Source organism: Geotrypetes seraphini, chromosome 2 (genome assembly GCF_902459505.1).
Source record: "Geotrypetes seraphini chromosome 2, aGeoSer1.1, whole genome shotgun sequence".
Classification (NCBI taxonomy): Eukaryota; Metazoa; Chordata; class Amphibia; order Gymnophiona; family Dermophiidae; genus Geotrypetes; species Geotrypetes seraphini.
The window spans coordinates 286,585,812-286,605,544 of NC_047085.1; positions in this window are offsets into that span (position 1 = coordinate 286,585,812).

Genomic DNA, 19,733 nt, shown 5'->3' on the forward strand with positions numbered 1-19,733 from the left:
CTATGATGCCCAACTACAAAACATTCAGGAAAGAACTTAAAACTTTTCTATTCAATAAATGATCTAACTAAACCTGATCGACCCTCCACAGATCCCAATGCACATCTATTAACCATGTATTCTCCCTGGAAATGCCCAGGCCAACTCTTGTCGTAAACTGCCAAGAACTGAAAGGTATTGGCGGGATAGAAGACACCAATGTAATGTAATGTAAAAAAATTTCATAAAATTATTTTCTTAAAAAATGTTTTTGCATTAGTGTTACCTCACCTTTTCTGTTGATTTCTATTATACAGTGTAAGGTTTATCATCATTTTTTTCTTTCCCTGTAAATAGCTTAATCGTGACATTTTGACCTATCTTTAATCTATACCATTGATACCCAGGTAAACCATTGTAAAGAGTTACAATAATCCAGTTTACCTCATAGAAATAATAAGAGAGTTTAAAAGAATGTTTTCATGTAAGTGGGTCAAAAAACGCCTTAAAAGAATGTATCCTTTGTGAATCAATCAATTAAAATAAAAGCTGATTTAACAATGCAGGAATTTTCAGTGGCTGAAAATCTGGGTGTGACTCTGGTTAGTGCTGCTTTATATTTATACGTAGTAATATAGTAAATGACTGCAGATAAAGATCTGAATGGTCCATCCAGCCTGTTCTGTAATCACATGTTTTAAAAATCTCACAATTAAATTAAAATGTATTTTTTCCTTTGTTATTTCTGAGCCATAGACCTTAGAAGTCTATTTGGTACTTTCCTTAAGTTCCAGCTACAGGAGTTGCCATTGAAGCTTGCTCCAGCGTATCCTTTGCGGGATTCAGACCATGAAAGTTTGCCCATTCATATTCTAATCAGTGATCTTCTGTGTATATTCCATGCTTTTTTGAATTCCATCACAGTTTTTCTCTCTACCATCTTCCTTGGGAGGGCATTCCAGGTATCCACCACCCTCTCTGTGAAAAAATAATTTCCTAACATTACTCTTAAGTAATAATTTAACAAAAAAAGAAGCAAAAAAAAAAACACATCTCGAGAGGTACATCAAGTCAATTACACATAACAGTGGACTGGACTGGACACTCACTCAAAATACTACCAAAATAATAGTCGCAGAACATAAAGTGGAATAAATCTCGGCCACAGTTTTATTAACGTGGAAACAAACAAAATAATAGATTTACAATCTTTAAATCATTCATCACAATTTTAGCATGGCCTTTTCTTGACTCCCACTCCCTCCATCCTTACATCTAGATAATGTTGAACTAGCTGCACCTCCCCAACCCCATACACGCACAAATTATCCAACATATATAATTCCATGAGACCTGCGGTATCAACATGGCCTTGTGATGGTATTGCACACAAGCAGAGCATATCCCAGTATCATTTATTGTTTGGGAGTGTCTGAGACTCAAGGATAATGATGTTTGTAGTTGTGTCCAGTCTAGAAGTCTCACCATAACCCCAAATTAGGTGGTACCCTGAATTAGGGGGGGGGGAGCAGCTGAAAAAATTCTAGACTTTGGCTTCACTTTGGGCTTTACTGACGCTCCAGATATGTACTGAGCATGTGCAAATGTTTGTACATGCTCAATTTACATATCCAGCCAGACCTGAAGCCAGTCATTTTCTTGTGGCTTCCCTGTCTGCTTGCCCACCTCACTACTCCCCCTCCCCCCCAATCCAATAACTAGGGTTACCACATGGCTCAATTAAAGGAGGAGAGATTAAGATATCTACCAATCACTAGTCACACACTCTACAAAGAAAATCTTTCCACAGAAACTCTCATACCCACTCCCTTCCCATACCACCCATTCACCAAAATGCTTCCACTAGAATTCTCCTCAGAAAACAATCTTTCCATTCCCTACCTCCTTTCCATCCCAATAAATCACACAACCAGCAACTCACAATCATCCAGCAATTAACCCAGCTTTTCAACAATCATTCAACTTACTCCACCACTCTTTTACTTCCATCCCTCCCCCCTTTTCCTAACACCCATTCCCCATCCAAGGTTTGGTTACTGGTTTTCCTAGAGTTATTTACCTTCAACTGAATGCTGAGGGTAACTTTACATGCATATCTCTTGAATCTAGGTGCAAATATTTATACCAGCTCTACAGTTTTTTGTGGGGTGGGGGGAGGGATTCATGTATTTTTAAAATGCCTTTATTAATATGAACTCAAATTATTCATTCTGAAGCACCTATGGTAGTTTTCTAGCTAGTTTGAATACAACTTTTACTAATTACTTTGGTGTCTTTTAATGAATAATTTGAGTTAATTTTGAACAAGACTGGTGACAATGTATAATATTTTATTAGTATGAAGCATCATTACAATTGTATTAGAACTGCTATGTTTTATAGGAATCCAATATAGTTTATTTACATTGTTTCCTTTTCCGTATAGTGTTATATCATTTTCTTTGCATTATTTTCTTTAAGGCCTCACTGTCCCCACTGCTTACTCAGTGATCAATATGTTTTGTCAGAGGGGAAGAATAAGAGGGCTACTATGATTACTCCTGCACAGCTGAAGCCCTTACATGAATAAAGCACTTAAGATGAAGACTGTATAATTAAGTGAAGACTTGCACTCAAGTCTCCCATTGCACAGAGGCAGTTATTAATGTGAGTGAAACCCGCTATCATTATCCAGTAAAGAGTATGATGATTCGCTGCTCTGTGGCAGGCCTCTGGTGGCCAGCTTTTCACAAATGTGGAAAAGAGAGTTCACTATCTGTCAAAACTGACTTTGCCAAATGTTATCATTTTAAAAGCCGTGAAAGAGAGGGAGCTGGGCCTAGGGGTATACACAGCCCCATATGCCAGTGACAGTGATACAAGTGTAATTCTAGACTATTAGAGTGACACATAAGATCATTTCTGCCCCAGAACATGAGACAGCTGAGGGGATTATGCAGGACAGGCTGTCACGCAATAAAATTTTCAGAAATCTGTTAACCCCAGCTCAGATCCAGTGAATATTTTACTGCTTAACACTAGGAAAAAGCATATTCATTAACTATAGAAAGATATAGCCAAGAGGCTGAGCAGATTAAAGGTTACAGAAAGCCAAACCTGCTTCAAATCATGCAGAAATGGCAGTTGAATACATGCTGAATTGAGGAAGCAAGTAAGTACAGCACTCATTCAGTTTCATAAACACAATTCGATGTTCAATTTTGAAGTTTGATGCAGAAAATAACTAATGATATGAAGGCTCAATTGTTGTACAATACTACACAGATATCAACTGGACATGTTATACAAAATATTGTCTAGCAAACTTCCACAAAGATACTTTCAAATAAAATTGTATTTGACTATCATATCATTGCTATCTGGTTAGCTCTGTTGTTATACACTCTTGTATACAGATAGTTAACACTGTTTAACATCTGGATAACAGCACTGAATATTTGTGTTTTACTTGATCACCACAGCATTTCAGAACAATACTGGCTCTGGCAACTAAATATTGATTCATTAGAATATATTCTAGTTGTGTATTTTTTATTTTTGTAATTGAACAGAAAGAACTGAATAGCAAAACTTTGTTTGTAGAAAGCAACTTGAAGCATGAAAATATCAAGAATGCACATTTGTTTCATGTGTAAATCAATTGTGTACATGTATAATGAAAGCAAAAAGGGATATACATCAAATGAATAACAAAACATTTCCTCCATTGCACCTCTAAAAAATAAGTATCAATGGATGGCATTTACATATAAATTCATGATGTGGTGAGATAGAGAACAAACAGAATGAAATATGTTTATGCATTTATGCTTTTATATTTTTGAATTGTTTTGAAGTTATTATATATGTTTGTGTTTACCAAATGTGATCAGCTATTAAAATATGAGTAATACTTTTTTAAGTTCAATAAGTTTTATTGTTTTAATAGAAAGTACAAAGAACAATGTACAACATAATAGTACAGTATAAAAATATGAGTAATACTTAATCTACATTTTACTTGTAGAGCAGCATAATAAAAAATAAAGTCTAAGTCCATTTTGGGCCTAGAATGCTAGTCACCCTAAGTCAGAAACGTTCAAAGTCCATTCTCAAAAAATACGTACAAAATAAATATTTTTTTTCCGAGAATCATCTGTTTCTATGTTCAGCTGTTTGATCGTCCAAACCACCAAGTCATCTATCTTTATACTGCACTCTTGTCCAAAAATTTGTCCAAGTCAAAAATGCCTAAAACAAGACCTTATAGATATGGGAGGGGTCAGCAAAGTTATGGAATGGCCACCCAGACATGGCAACAGAGTAGTGGGGCACCATACATGTCACTGCTGTGAACTTCACAAAAAGGGTGCCACATAAACATCTCACCACAACTCCCTTATAGGTCATGGTGAGCCCCCCCAAAACACTCCCCAAACCTACTATAAGCCACTTCTGTGCAGCTCTACTAGGCTTTCCTATGCCAGGTGCTGATGTTCTGGAGGCAGGTGTGTACTTTTTTATTCTGATTTTTATGGCGGGGGGGGGGGGATGCAGTGATCACTGGGGGAGTGGGGATCAATGGGGGTCTGTATTTTGTCCCTGCAGTAGTTATTTGGTCACTTTGTATACCTTCTGGGCACTTATACCTGCTTTTATATCACCTAAGTTACAATGTATAAGTTCTGTCTAGACAGTCTCATTAAACTTTCAGTTATCACTACAGGACAATTAAGTCGAGATCGGCCCACATCGCGCCCACCTCCTACCCTAACCACTCCTCGAAAAACACCCCGAACAGCGGAATTGAAAAGGCCTAAGCTGCTTTTAGATACATTTAAAACTTTCAATTATCAGCACTTGGACGACCTGTCTTTTTGATCATCCAAGTGACGATTTAGGTGGGTTTTTGGATGTATTTCCGTTTTGATTATGAAACTCATAAGGTATACCTTCCAGAAACAATACATATCATCAAATGAAAAGATATATTGAATCTAATAGATATCAGGCATACAATCTGATTTTTTTATATTTTCGGCATAATTATTTTTAAAGTGTTAAAAGGAAACCTAGTTACTCATTTATATAAAATGTTGGATCTTTTTAGAACATGTGAAATCCATTTTTAATCCTCCATTCCATATTTATTCTTCTTTCTTAATTATTATAAATTGACCTATATTTTGCCATAAGGGGAAAGAAAGAGATTATACTTAAATATTTTTAAAACAATAGTAATAGCTGGATTATGAATATGATTGTTCCATAAAATTATTAATATTAATTCAAAAAGAAGCATAAAGAACTTGACAGGAAAATGTAGTTGATTTCATTGTTTATGAAAAAAATCCAAGCTTTCCCTATGTGTTTTTAATGTCCCTTACTATGATTGCCTGAGACAGCGTTTGCACAACAATGTCAAGAAGGTCAGTAGAAAAAATAACATGATATGCTTTTTCAAAACTCACAGCATCTGAATGCTCTGTCCAGAGTGTAAGAAGAGCCCAGGGGGTTGGGGGATGCACTTGGAGAACAAAAGCAGCCCTTCTGCTAATTGCCTGCAAAATTAGTCAGGTCCCCCTGTGGGAAGCATACAAGACAGTAGCAGATGGAGACAGCTCGGACACCAGGGCAAGAAAGGCTCTTCAAAACCTGCTGTGAATCTGCCCACAATTACGGGTCACATCACTTTTCTTGTTTAACAAAACGCAAGCAAGGCAAATGAAGAAAGTGGAAGTCGATAAGGTCATAATCCGACTGTAAAAATGCCATAATTTCAGATGATTAAATTTGCTGTAGCTTAACAAAGAAGATTTGGCTATGTCAGGTCAATTTCATATGGATTTTAATAGCATATGCTTTTTTATGTTTCACCAGTTTATGATTACAATTTAAATATAGATATTAAACATACTTAAATTATGCATCAGTATGATATTTTTATCACAGACTATTTGAAAGCAATCTGAAAAACATTTTCTTCCCACTACAGCCACCACTGCACGCATCTAAACATAAAGAAAAATGAGGACTTTAGACTGATAACAATAGAATCTGGCAATCTTGGAGGTATTGTAGTCCAAGAAGAAAATATATATGTAAAAAAAAATAGCTTGGTGAAGGAAGCCACTGAAAAACATCAGTGAAGAGGGCTGCTTAACTGCATGGCTGCTTTTCCAGAAGTAAATTATTTTCTTTCAATCTTATGGCCTACCTAAAGACAGGTTTAATGCTTTAAACACCTGAGCAAACTATCCAAGCTTCCACTTCTTTAAGTCTTTCGGTCTGTTCTTCACTGGATTTGTAGAGGTTTTGTATCCCCAGAGGATCTGAATGTTAAACTGCCCTTTCTACCATAAGCATCACATATGTACAAAGTGACCTGTACTAGCAAACTAAAGCAGCCCTAGGCATTTAGTTGAGAGCTGGTAACAACAGCCGAGCCTCCAGTGAGAGGATAAGAGGAAGGAATAAGGGGGGAGGGGTTGGAGAAAAAGTATGAGTGTTGGACAGTGGATCTTGTCATAGAAACATGAAGGCAGACAAGAGATCCCAAGTGCCTATCCCACACCTTCATGAACTCAGACACAGTCTTTGTCTCCACCACCTCTACTGGGAAACTATTCCATGCATCTACCACACTTTCTGTAAAAAAGTGTTTCCTTAGATTACTCCTGAGTTTATCGCCTCTTAACTTCATCCTATGCCCTCCCCTTCCAGAGTTTCCTTTCAAAAGAAAGAAATTTGCCTTATGCACATTTATGCCACATAGGTTTTAAGTCTAGAACCTTTACTTTTGAATAAGCCTTCTCTCCACCTGTCTTAGTATTAAACCACATCTGGATACCAGATGATCACACACTTTCCCCGTTTGTAAATACTAAGTCCTTTATGGCCTAATCCCATGTGGGTTACATTACCAATTGCTGGAATAGTTCTCCTTGTAGAGAATCCAGGATCTCTCTACTTCTAGAAAACCATGCAATAAGGATACCCCAATCAATATCTAGCATGTTAAAATCACCTATTTGTAATCATTTCCCTTGTACAGCTATATTCTGAATGATTACTGTAAAATCTCCGTCCACTTCTGTCTGTGAAGGAGACTGTATATTACACCAATATAAATACATTTTATATTCCCTCTTTCCAGTTTGACCCACAGTGCCTCTTCCTTACCCTGTAGATCCTGAAATTGTGTGATTTTAATATGATCTTTAACATATCTTTGATAAATTTCTCTGACTCCTTTCCTGCCTTACTGTATCTTTGAAATGCATCCAGATAAATCTTGACTACTCTTGGCATGCTAATGTAATTTGAAAGTCTTTTTCTGTAACATCGCTGTCTGTATACAGTCTCTTCCTCTGTAAACTGCTCTGAACTGCTTGTGGTATTGGGGTATACAAAAACAAAGTTATTATTTATTATTATTATTATTATTATTATTATATATTGCCACTCCCCCTCCTTTTCTTCCTATCCTGCCTTTCCTGAACAGATTATTTCAGTATAACTATATCCCTGTCATGGTTCTCTGTAAACCATGTCTCCATGATCATTACTAAATTCAACTCAGCCTCTTCCATCACAGTCTCTAGATCCGGAACCTTGTTTCCCATACTTTGAGCGTTAGCATATACTGCTTTCCAGACATTGCCCCTATTTCTCAATTGTATAGAGCAGTGGTCTCAAACCCGCGGCCCGGGGGCCACTTGTGGCCCGCCAGGTACTATTTTGAGGCCCTCGGTATGTTTATTATAATCACAAAAGTAAAATAAAACAGTTTCATGATCATATGTCTCTTTAGCTATAAATGACAATATTATTATTAAGACTTAGTCAAAAGGAAAGATTTATAAACTATAAAGAGTTTTACCTCATGCAAAATTGTCATTTCTTTAATAAGACATTAACTATTTTTTTCTGAGGTCCTCCAAGTACCTATAAATCCAAAATGTGGCCCTGCAAAGGGTTGGAGTTTGAGACCACTGGTGTAGAGGTATTTAGTGATTCACTTACCTTAGGGCTTAAACTTACTTGGGGGCTGTCATCACCCTGCCCCAATGATTCTAATTTAAAGCCTTCTTCAGTAGGTTAGCCAGTCTGCTGCTAAAGACACTTCTTTCCTTCTTTGATAGAAGCACACCAACCCTGATTAGCAGCCCTTAGATAATCATACCATGGTCTAGGAAGCTGAAATGCAGAGGGTGGGTATAAATGGGAAGCTCTCAGACTGGGAGAAAGTGACTAGTGGTGCGCCCCAGGGCTCGGTTCTTGGGCCCATCTTATTTAATATTTTCATCAACGACCTAGAAGAAGGAACATCCAGTGAAATCATCAAGTTTGCAGACGACACGAAGTTATGTCGGGCAATCAGATCACAAAAGGACAGCGAGGAACTACAGAGAGATTTGAGCCAGTTAAAGAGATGGGAAGAGAAATGGCAGATGAAGTTTAATGTGGAAAAGAAAGAACAAGGAGCATGAGTATAGCATGTCAGGTGCAACCCTGGGTAAGAGCGAACAAGAAAATGACCTGGGGGTACTGATAGGACCCTGAAACCATCAGCACAATGTGCGGCAGCAGCAAAGAAAGCAAATAGAATGTTGGGCATGATAAAGAAGAGAATCACGAGTAGATTGGAGAGGGTCATAATGCCGCTTTATAGAGTAATGGTCAGACCACACTTGGAATACTGTGTCCAACACTAGTCTCCCTACCTAAAGAAGGATATAAAACTGCTGGAGAGGGTGCAGAGGCAAGCAACGAAGCTGGTAAAAGTATGAAGAACTTGAACTACAAAGAACGACTTAGAAAACTAGGACTGTTCTCCCTTGAGAAGAGAAGACTGCAAGGGGATCTGATTGAGACTTTTTAAATAATAAAAGGAATCGACAAGATAGAGCAGGATAAAAAGTTATTTACGATGTCAAATGTGACTAGGACAAGAGGTCATGGACTGAAGCTGAGGGGGACAAGCCCAGGACAAATGCCAGGAAGTTCTGCTTCACACAGCGAGTGGTGGACATCTGGAACACTCTCCCAGTGGAGATTGTTGCAAAACCCACCATTCTAGGATTTAAAGGCAAGTTAGATGCACATCTCCTCGAAAGATGCATAGAAGGATACGGGTGACTAAGTTTTCACCAGGTTACACCTGGATGGGCCTCCACATGAGTGGATCACCGGACTTGATGGACCTAAGGTCTGATCTGGAGATGGCAGTTCTTATGTTCTTATGAAATGCTTTTGATGACACCATCCATGTAGCCACGCATTCATCTCCAGGATGCGAGCTTCTCTGCCCGGGCCTTTACCCTCGACAGGGAAGATCAATGAGAATATCTCCTGTACATCTGAATGCTTCACCTTCTCTCCCAGAGCCACAAAGTCACTTTTGATAAGTTCGGAGAGGTACCTAGCAGTATCATTAGTGCCAACATTGATGAGCAGCATTGGATAATAGTCATTAGGCTTGATGAGTCTCAGCAAGCTCTCCATAAAATCTTGGATTTTGGCACCAGGCACATAGCATACCTCCCAGAACATCATGTCACTTGGCAGAGTTGGGTGATGGTGAGAGAGATGATTGTATGGGGGATTTGTGGGAGTTTACATGCTATGGTGTTTTGGAGTTTGGGTGGAAAGATATATTTTGTGGTGGGAGGGTAGGTGAAGGAGCGTCTTTAGGTGTGTGTGAGGTGTGGGAGTTTTGAGTAGGTTTTAGGACTTTTTTTTCAATTTCAGGGTGTGCAGGAGTTTGTTGTGAAGGTTGTGGTGGGTTCTGTCATGCTGTCCAGTAAATTTTCTTCCTAGGTATTCCAGCAGTAGTGGTGGCAGCAGTAGCAATTGAGGCAAGCCACATTGTTTCTGTCTGGGCTGGTCTATCGTTTAGAGGAGCTCTGGTGGTAGTAGTGGCACTGACAATAGAGGCTGGCTGCGTTGTTTCTTTATTTGATGGTGAAGGGTTTTCTGGGTATTCTACAGGGACACATTGGCTGAAGTCGTAGCAGTGTCTGCAGCCTCTTCTTGTTCAATGGAGGAGTCAGTGATACTGTGATGGGTCCTGTCCCGGTGAGTTATTTCATTTTTATTGCTGCAGTACCTTATTTGGGAGCAGCTGTTGGGATAATTTTGTGGGTATGCCTCTCCAGAAGATTCAAGGAAAATGGACAGGTCCTAGAAGGGAAGTGATACAAGGTATGAGGGTCAGGCTAGGAATCAAGGTGTGTCTAGGGGTAAAGTTAGGGGTCACAGTGGGCCTGAGGTTGGGGTTCAAAGGGGAACGCCAGTAAGAGTGAAGCTTCCCGAGCTTCTGGCATTCCTGATCAGGCTTCTATATGAGCAGCCTCTCTTGGTTTTCTTCCTAGCTCTCCCAACATAATTTTGGTGTATGTTATAGTGGATCCTCCTCAGCTGCCATCCCACTGTCTATCGGTATACCTCAAGACTCCATCCTGGGACCTCTCCTCTTCTTATATACCCACTCTCTCGGTACACTGATCTCCTCTCATGGTTTTCAATATTACCTCTATGCCGATGATTCCAAGATCTACCTCTCCACATCAGATATCTCAGCCTGTCTGTCCGACATTGCCGCTTGGATGTTACATTCCATCTCAAACTGAATATGGCTATAACTAACTCCTTATCTTTCCACCTAAACTCACCTTCCCCCTCTCGCCGTTCTCAATTTCTGTGGATAACACACTCCTCCTCCCTGTTTCATAAGCTCACAACCTTGGGGTGATCTTTGACTCCTCTCTCTCCTTCTCTGCTCAGATCCAACAAAGCACTAAAACCTGTCACTTCCTTCTCTATAATAATACCAAAATCTGACCTCTCCTCTCTGAACACACTACCAAAAGACTTATTCATGCTCTCATCACCTCATGCTTAGACTACTACAACATACTTCTCTCAGGCTTCCCGCGCATCTGCCTCTCACCTCTTCAATCCATTCAAAATGCTACTGCATGACTCATTCCATGAGAGCTTCTATTCTCACATTACTCCTGCCCTCAAGTCACTTCATTGGCTCCCCATCCATTTCTGAATACCATTCAAACTCCTCAAACTGACAATTACCTTGTATCACTTCCCCTCTAGGACCTGTCCCTTTTCCTTGAATCTTCTGGGGAGCCATACTTACAACATCTGTACAACAGTATTGAATATTTTGTGGTGGGAGGATAGGTGAAGGAGGGTCTGTAGGTGTGTGTGAGGTGAATTCACCCCAATATTTCTTCTCATTTATCTCCCTGTTATGCCCTCATGTTATGTGAGCATTTGCTCAGTAAATGTTTGTTTAAATGTGTAGTAGTTATGGGTGCGTCACCAGCGAGCCCAGACTCCCCCTTAAAAGAGGGAGAACTGCGGCACCAGCAGCCGATTCAGCCGGTGCGGGAGGCAGCAGGCATCGGCAAAGAGGAGAGGAAGAAGCCGGGAGAGAAGGCAGTGAGGGAGAAGGCAGGCAACACGGGGTAGCGGCGAGAGGAAGCTCCGCCCACCCCCCCAGCGTCACCAGCAAGCCCGGACTCCCCCTTAAAAGAGGGAGAACTGCGGCACCAGGGCAGCCGATTCAGCCGGTGCGGGAGGCAGCAGGCACCGGCGAAGAGGAGAGGAGGAAGCCGGGAGAGAAGGCAGTGAGGGAGAAGGCAGGCAATGCAGGGTAGCGGCGAGAGGAAGCTTCACCCACCCCACAGCATCACCAGCGAGCCCGGACTCCCCCTTAAAAGAGGGGGAGCCAATGGCACCCAGCCATTCGGCGCGCGGTGAAGGCGCACAGCAAAGGCAATCGCCTTAGTGGGAGCGCCTTTGCGAGGGGCCTTGAGAAGGGCCGAGCAAAGATATCTAAGGACTTCAGAACACTAGAGAACAGCAGGGAGGTAAAAGCAGAGATAAAGAGAATAAACAAGGAGCTAACCAATATCAGGTCAAAGTTTAAAGCACAGCAAGAGCCACCTTAGCACACCACACACAGGGAGACTAAGAAGGAGGAAAACTAATGGAGGCAGCAGAAACCCAGAGGAGCTTCCCGGTTTACTGCACTGAGTGTCATATGTACGACTACCTCCCTTCGGGTAGGCAGGCGTACATATGCAGTCGGTGTCAGGAACTGGAAAGCCTGAAGAAAGAGGTCAGTAGACTGCAGGACAGGGTCCAGGAGCTGGAGGGATTCCGCATCTCAGAAGAACCGTGCTGGACAACTGAGGACCCCGCGAGAAAGAGCCACTTCGATGAGCAAGTTAGGGAGCTCGAGAGATTCATCGAGGAGGCCTTCAGGATGGTGGAGATACAGGATCATCAGCAACACAGACAGGAACCAACAGATGGAAGACAGAAATCACCAGACACCGGGGGAGTAGGACCTTACGAAGAAACCGAGAATACGGAGGAGGCAAAGACTCACCAGAACCCTGAGGGAGAAGTGACGTACCACACTAAGGACACAGACCTGAGACCGAAGAGGAAGTTGAAGAAGGGAAATTCTGCTATTGTAGTGGGAGACTCAATCCTGAGAGAAGTGGACAGTCATGTGGCAGGAGGAAGAGAGGACAGGCTGGTGACTTGTCTCCCAGGGGCAAGAACGAAGGACATCACCGACAGAATCGAGAGAATCCTGGATGGAGCTGAGACGGAAGAGACAGCGGTGATAATCCACATTGGGACCAATGATGTCAACAGAAAACACTACAGCAGGACTGCACTAACTGACCAGTTCAGGATCCTGGGAAGGAAACTGAAGCTGAGGACACGGAAGATAGCTTTCTCAGAGATCCTGCCAGTACCAAGGGCGGATGCGAAGAGGCAGGACGAGCTACAAGCAATAAATGTATGGCTGAGGAGATGGTGCGAAGAGGAAGGCTTCCACTTCATAAGGAACTGGACAACCTTCTGGGGAAAGAGCAAGCTCTACAGGAGGGACGGACTACACCTGAGCGCAGCCTCATCAGAGGCATTAACCTTGGAACACAGGGCGAGGAGATCAAAATAGTGAAATGTCTTCCAGGATACTCAGCTACCAGGAGTTCTAGGCAAATACTGACTATAATTAAGGAAGAAACTAAGGATTTTAACACTGATGTTGTTATCCATCTGGGAACAAATGACCTGGCCAACAACTCCACACTTGCAGCACAGAAAGCTTTTCGGGAGCTTGGTGAGGGCGTGAAAGTTTGGAAGGAAAGAGGAGGTTCTGCTGTTGGGAGATTTCAACCTGCCGGATGCGGACTGGAATGTTCCGTCTGCGGAATCAGAAAGAAGTAGGGAAATTGTGGATGCCTTTCAAGAGGCTTTGCTCAGACAAATGGAGACGGAACCCACAAGGGAATAAGCGATATTGGACCTGGTTCTCACAAATGGAGAGAGTATCTCTAATGTTCGAGTGGGTGCTCACCTGGGAAGTAGCGATCATTAAACGGTTTGGTTTGATATAACGGCTAAAGTGGAGAGCGGCCGCATGATACTTAAAGTCCTAGATTTCAAACGTACGGACTTTAATGCAATGGGAAAGTACCTGAAGAAAGAGCTGTTAGGATGGGAGGACATAAGAGAAGTGGAAAGACAGTCTGAGCTGAAAGGAGCAATAAAAATGGCTACAGACCTTTATGTGAAGAAAATCAATAAAAACAAGAGAAAAAGGAAGCCGATATGGTTCTCCAACCTAGTGGCTGAGAAAATAAAGGCGAAAGAGTTGGCGTTCATGAAATATAAAAAAAACCAAGAAGAGGAGAGCAGAAAGGACTACAGGGTGAAACTGAAAGAAGCCAAGAGAGAGATACGTTTGGCGAAGGCACAGGCGGAAGAACAAATGGCTAAAAATGTAAAAAAGGGAGATAAAAATTTTTTCAGATATATTAGTGAAAGGAGGAAGATAAAAAATGGAATTGCTAGGCTAATAGATGCTGGGAACAAATATGTGGAGAGTGATGAGGAGAAAGCAAATGTGCTAAACAAATACTTCTGTTCTGTGTTCACAGAAGAAAATCCTGTAGAAGGACCGAGATTGTCTGGCAAAGTTACACGAGAAAATGGAGTAGATTCTGCGCCGTTCACGGAGGAGGGTGTTTATGAGCAACTTGAAAAACTGAAGGTGGACAAAGCGATGGGACCAGAAGGGATCCATCCCAGGATACTAAGGGAGCTCAGAGAGGTTCTGGCGAGTCCTATTAAAGACTTGTTCAACAAATCTCTGGAGACGGGAGTGATTCCTGGGGATTGGAGGAGAGCGGATGTGGTCCCTATTCATAAAAGTGGTCACAGGGATGAAGCAGGAAACTACAGGCCGGTGAGCCTCACTTCAGTTGTTGGAAAAATAATGGAAGTGTTGCTGAAAGAAAGGATAGTGTATTTCCTTGAATCTAATGGGTTACAGGATCCAAGGCAACATGGCTTTACAAAAGGTAAATCGTGCCAAACGAACCTGATTGAATTTTTTGATTGGGTGACCAGAGAGCTGGATCGAGGACATATGCTAGATGTAATTTACTTGGATTTCAGCAAAGCCTTTGATACAGTTCCTCATAGGAGGCTGTTGAACAAACTTGAAGGGCTGAAGTTAGGACCCAAAGTGGTGAACTGGGTCAGAAACTGGCTGTCGGACAGACGCCAGAGGGTGGTGGTTAATGGAAGTCGCTCGAAGGAAGGAAAGGTGACTAGTGGAGTCCCTCAGGGTTCGGTGCTGGGGCCAATCCTGTTCAATATGTATGTAAGTGACATTGCTGAAGGGTTAGAAGGAAAAGTGTGCCTTTTTGCAGATGATACCAAGATTTGTAACAGAGTAGACACCGAAGAGGGAGTGGAAAATATGAAAAAGGATCTGCAAAAGTTAGAGGAATGGTCTAATGCCTGGCAACTAAAATTCAATGCAAAGAAATGCAGAGTAATGCATTTGGGGATTAATAATAGGAAGGAACCGTATATGCTGGGAGGAGAGAAGGTGATATGCACGGACGGGGAGAGGGACCTTGGGGTGATAGTGTCCGAAGATCTAAAGGCGAAAAAACAGTGTGACAAGGCAGTGGCTGCTGCCAGAAGGATTCTGGGCTGTATAAAGAGAGGCGTAGTCAGTAGAAGGAAGAAGGTGTTGATGCCCCTGTACAGGTCATTGGTGAGGCCCCACTTGGAGTATTGTGTTCAGTTTTGGAGACCGTATTTGGTGAAAGACGTAAGAAGACTTGAGGCGGTCCAGAGGAGGGCGACGAAAATGATAGGAGGCTTGCGCCAGAAGACGTATGAGGAGAGACTGGAAGCCCTGAATATGTATACCCTAGAGGAAAGGAGAGACAGGGGAGATATGATTCAGACGTTCAAATACTGAAAGGGTATTAACGTAAAACAAAATCTTTTCCAGAGAAAGGAAAATGGTAAAACCAGAGGACATAATTTGAGGTTGAGGGGTGGTAGATTCAGGGGCAATGTTAGGAAATTCTACTTTACGGAGAGGGTGGTGGATGCCTGGAATGCGCTCCCGAGAAAGGTGGTGGAGAGTAAAACTGTGACTGAGTTCAAAGAAGCGTGACTGAGTTCAAAGAAGATTTAGAATCAGAAAATAATATTAAATATTGAACTAGGCCAGTTACTGGGCAGACTTGTACAGTCTGTGTCTGTGTATGGCCGTTTGGTGGAGGATGGGCAGGGGAGGGCTTCAATGGCTGGGAGGGTGTAGATGGGCTGGAGTAAGTCTTAACAGAGATTTCGGCAGGTGGAACCCAAGCATAGTACCGGGTAAAGCTTTGGATTCTCACCCAGAAATAGCTAAGAAGAAAAAAAAAAAATTAAATTGAATCAGGTTGGGCAGACTGGATGGACCATTCGGATCTTTATCTGCCGTCATCTACTATGTTACTATGTTACTATGTTATCAGGGACGAGACTGCTGGCAAATAACGTTGAGAAAGAAATAGAGAAGGCTTTAAACTGAGGAGAAAGGGAAAGCCGACAGCTGACCTGATGTTTACGCTTCGGACAAGAGTATCCAATAAAGATACTGAAAGGGAAAAATGCGGGGAAGAGGTCAAAGGCGAACTACAGGGGTCAAGGGACCAAGTGAAACTAGAGATCAAAAAGAAGAGGAAACAGCAGGAGCATGAAAAATGTTGGGAAGAACCTAAAAGCCAACTACAGGACAAAAAAGACGCACCACAAGGAGAGGAGGATCAAAGCAAATTTCAGGGGATGGCAGCCCTTGAGGGGGACAGCAAGAGAAACAAATTGTGAGAAAAAGTAGCAGGGGTAAAAAAGAACCGGGACTTAAATTGCCTATATGCCAATGCAAGGAGCCTAAGGACCAAAATGGGAGAACTGGAGATCATGGCCAAAAGAGAGGACCTAGACATAATTGGAATCACAGAAACATGGTGGACAAAGAACAACAAATGGGATGTGGTACTGCCAGGGTACAAACTCTATAGGAGAGACAGGACTTGCAAGAAGGGTGGAGGATAGCACTATATGTAAGGGACTCTATCCACTCGGCCAGATGGATACGGCAGCAAAGGCAGAAGGATTGGAATCACTATAGGTCAAATTAACAGGGAAAAATGGAGCTGACACAAAAGTGGGACTGTACTATCGCCCACCTGGAAAATCAGAAGCAAACCTCCATGACCTGGAAGCAGAATTGAGACGGGAATGCAAAAGCGGAATTGTGATGGTGATGGGGGATTTCAACTACCTGGGGATTGACTGGAGCATTGGTCACTCCAACTGCGCAAGGGAAGAGGAATTCCTAGAGGCTGTGAGGGACTGCTTCATGGAACAGCTAGTCAAGGAACCAACGCGAGGGGACGCCACTCTCGACCTAATCCTCAACGGACTAAGTGGACCTGCAAAGGAGGTGGAAGTAGTAGGGCCACTAGGCAACAGTGATCACAACATGATCCGGTATAAATTAGAAGTAGGGACCTCAAGGGTGAAGAGAACCACATCGACAACACTCAACTTCAGGAAAGGGAACTACGATGCTATGAGGAAAATGGTGAGAAAGAAACTTAGCAACAGCTCTAGAAAGATGGGGACCATAGAGGAAGCATGGTCCCTTCTCAGGGACACGGTGCAAGAAGCACAAAACCTGTACATCCCCAGGTTTAGGAAGGGGTGCAAAAATAATCGAACAAAAGACCCGGTATGGACAACAAAAGAAGTAAAGGCGACAGGTGACAAGAAAATGTCTTTCCGAAAATAGAAAAAGGACCAAACTGAGGAAAACCGGAAGGACCATAAAAAACACCAAAAGGAATGTCACCGAGTGGTTAGAAAAGCTAAGAGACAATACGAAGAGAGGCTTGCTGGGGAAGCAAGGAACTTCAAAGTGTTCTTCAGATACGTGAAAGGGAAGCAACCAGCGAGGGAGGAGGTGGGCCCGTTAGATGATGGAGACAGAAAGGGAGTGGTTAAAGAGGAAAAAGAGGTAGCCGATAGGCTGAACCGGTTCTTCTCGTCGGTCTTCACAAGTGAGGACACCTCCAATGTACCGGAACCCGAGGAGACCATAAGTGGGGATCGGGATGAAAAACTGGAGACCTTAGAGGTAAGCTATGAGGATGTCCTCCGACAAATAGACAGATTGAAAAGTGACAAATCACCGGGCCCGGACGGAATCCACCCAAGGGTACTAAAAGAACTGAGGATGGAAATAGCGGACACACTCCGACAAATCTGTAATCTATCCTTAAGCACTGGGAAGGTACCGGAGGACTGGAAGCTAGCGAATGTCACACCTATCTTCAAAAAGGGATCGAGGGGTGACCCGGGGAACTACAGACCGGTGAGCTTGACTTCGATTCCGGGCAAGATGATGGAAGCATTAATAAAGGATAGCATCTGTGAACACATAGAAAGAAATGGACAGCTGAAACCGAGCCAACATGGCTTCTGCAAGGGAAGATCGTGCCAAACAAACCTACTGCACTTCTTTGAAGGGATAAACAGCAAGATGGACAAAGGGGAATCCATAGATATCATTTATCTCGACTTCCAAAAAGCCTTTGATAAGGTCATAGAAACATAGAAACATATAAATCGACGGCAGATAAGGGCCACGGCCCATCCATTCTGCCCACCCTAATGACCCTCCCCTGCCTTTACTTTGCGAATAGAACCCACGTGTCGATCTCATTTGGCCTTAAAATCAGGCACACTGCTGGCCTCAATCACCTGAAGTGGAAGACCATTCCAGCGATCCACCACCCTTTCGGTGAAAAAGAATTTCCTGGTGTCACCGTGAAGTTTCCTGCCTCTGATTTTCCACGGGTGTCCTCTTGTTGCCGTGGGACCCTTGAAAAAGAAGATATTTTCTTCTACCTCGATGCGGCCCGTGAGATACTTGAACGTCTCGATCATGTCTCCCCTCTCTCTGCGCTCCTCGAGCGAGTATAGCTGTAATTTATCTAACCGTTCTTCGTACGGGAGATCCTTCAGTCCCGAGACCATCCAGGTGGCCATTCTCTGGACCGATTCCAGCCTCAGCACATCCTTACGGTAATGTGGCCTCCAGAATTGCACACAGTATTCCAGGTGCGGTCTCACCATGGAGCTATACAAAGGCATAATGACTTCAGGCTTACGGCTGACGAAACCCCTGCGTGTGCAACCTATGATTTGTCTTGCCTTGGAAGAAGCTTGCTCCACTTGATTGGCAGCCTTCATGTCCTCACTGACGATCACCCCTAAGTCTCGTTCTGCAACCGTTCTTGTTAGGATCTCGCCATTAAGGGTATAAGTCCTGCATGGATTCTAGGTACCCAGGTGCATAACTTTGCATTTTTTGGCATTGAAGCTGAGCTGCCATGTCTTAGACCAGCTCTCTAGTAAGAGTAGATCATGCATCATATTGTCGGGCATTGAATTTTTATCTATTGTGCTTTTGCCCATTACATTGCTTAGTTTGGCGTCATCGGCAAATAATGTTATCTTACCTTGGAGCCCTTCTGCCAAGTCCCTTATAAAGATATTTAACAGTATCGGGCCCAAGACAGAGCCCTGGGGCACTCCACTGATCACCTCCGTCATTTCAGAGGGGGTGCCATTCACCATTACCCCTTGAACCCTACCCCCAAGCCAGTTCCCAACCCACTTCGTCAATATGTCGCCCAATCCTATGGAACTCATCTTGCTTAGTAACCTGCGATGAGGCACGCTATCGAATGCTTTGCTAAAGTCCAGGTATATGATGTCCAGGGACTCTCCAACATTTAGCTTCCCCGTCACCCAGTCAAAGAAGCTGATCAGGTTGGATTGGCAGGATCTCCCCTTAGTAAATCCATGTTGACGGGGATCCCATAGGTTCTCTTCATTCAGGATCGTATCTAATTGGTGTATGATAAGAGTTTCCATTAGTTTGCTCACTATTGATGTGAGACTCACTGGTCTGTAGTTTGCCGCTTCTGTCTTGGAGCCTTTCTTGTGGAGTGGAATGACGTTAGCCTTCCTCCAGTCCAACGGGACGCTACCTGAACTAAGGGAGAGGTTGAAGAGCGCCGACAGCGGCTCCGCCAAGACATCACTCAACTCCCTGGGGTGCAGGTTGTCCGGTCCCATTGCCTTGTAAACCTTGAGCTTGGACAGCTCAACGTGGACACTGTTGGGCGTAAATTTGAAATCGCTAAATGGGTCAACTGAGTCAGCCCTTGTCTGTAACTGAGGGCCATGCCCCGGACCTTCTCGGGTGAAGACAGAGCAGAAGTATTCATTTAACAGTTGGGCTTTTTCTGAGTCCTTTTCCACATAGTCTCCGTCTGGTTTCC